We start from the raw sequence: 1,786 nt of genomic DNA on the forward strand, positions 1-1,786 counted from the left end.
GGAATTTAGGGTTTTTTTTGGGGGGGGGGTAGAGATAGAGTCTCACTTCATAGCCCTCAGTAGAGTGCCATGGCGTCACAAAGCTCACAGCAACCTCCAACTCCTGGGCTTAGGTGGTTCTCTTACCTCAGCCTCCTCGGCCTGTAGCTGGGACTACAGGTACCCACCACAACGCCCAGCCACTTCTTTGTTGCAGTTTGACCAGGGCTGGGTTTGAACCTGCCACTATAGGCAAAAGTTTGCCTATATGCCTCTGGCCAAAAAAGCCATTTGAGAGAGAGCAGTGAAAAGACTTTGTGCAGGCATACTTGTCAGAAACTGAGGCAGAATCCCATGCCACCAGGTTGGTTGTGATCCTAACATGACCAAGGCTTTGGCTGGAATAGCATTTACTGCATCTTAAGGAGTTAAGGTTGACTTTATAAGGCTAAAAAAAGCCTTTTGGAAAACTGGCCAGATACCCATCTGTAACCTTTCCTGATCTGTGGTAACAAAAGTTGATTGCTGACGGTTCCGGGAATGGAAATGTATTCAGGGACCTCAAGAGAAGAGGAATTTACCCAATGCATACAGGTATCTAATGGCACAGATGAAACTTGGGCTCGTGAAAGGCTTTTGAGAAGTCCAGCCTGAAAATTCCTTATAAAAGTTTCCAGCAAAACCCCCCTAACTTAAGGCCTACATGGAAGCAGAGGTTTGCACACAAATTCCTGTATGCCCAAGAAGTTTCTTTATGCTTTGTTCAAAGATCCGAAGTAACAGCCTCCAAATGGCAAGGCCAGCAAGGGCAGGTATTCAATCTACCTTGTTCCTCCATAGCTTCAGGCATCATCAGATAAGAACAAAAAAGTAATGGTTAACAACATGTTCTCCATTAAGTTATGTTAAATTGGGTTATGTTGAAAGGGTTATGTCAAAAGATGTATGTTGAGTGGATTATCAGAAGCTAATCACGAGGTAGTCACATGATGTTTAAATGGATCAATGAGGTCATTGTTATATTGTGCACATGTACAAAATTCCCCACATAAACCAACCGCAAATAAAGCTTGCCATTTTGCCTGAGCGAGCACATGGTCACCTTTATTTAAAACACAATTTCAATAAGCGTGCTTATTCTCCGTGACATCGCTTTTCTGTGAGACCCTTACAGCAACACGTCACCTTTGGTATATGGGGCTAGCACCCTACCCACTGAGCCACGGGCACCACCCAGGAATTTAGATTTTGAGACCATTGTCCTCCTTTGCTGGCAAAGTAATAAATTTCTCTTTCCTTCTCCTCAAACCATTTGTCCCTTTTTTCTTATCTGACTTTGGGGGACAAGTGCCCAACTTTCAGTACAGATTTTGGCGTCGCTAGGTAGGCCCATGGGTACCCAGTGGAATGGCACCACAACTGCTGGAAGCTGCAGGGAGCAGCCCCCGATCAAAGCCAAGGGTCTTCCTGGATAGGAATAACTTCTTTTCCAGGTGAGAGACCAATGGACAGCCCTAGCAGCTGCAGGAGCCTATTTGTCTCCTCAAACTAGACAAAAATTCTACAGCTTGAACTGAGAAGGAAAAGGATTTGTAGAGTATCTGGTTGCCAGGCGTTTCGTTGGGTAAGTTCCCCAATGTGCATGTGGACACCCTGAGTCCACCCATATGGGGAAGGAGTGGTTCAGACTTTCTTGTTCCTTTTGTTTGGGGGTGCCTTTTGGAGGTGGAAATCACAAGGTGAAGTGGAACTAGGGAACTTGGTTTAAATTTGGAGCTCATTTGCCTTTTTTTTTTTTTTTTTTTTT

This window comes from Otolemur garnettii, unplaced genomic scaffold (assembly GCF_000181295.1).
Source record: "Otolemur garnettii isolate 467f Iridium unplaced genomic scaffold, OtoGar3 scaffold00003, whole genome shotgun sequence".
Classification (NCBI taxonomy): domain Eukaryota; kingdom Metazoa; phylum Chordata; class Mammalia; order Primates; family Galagidae; genus Otolemur; species Otolemur garnettii.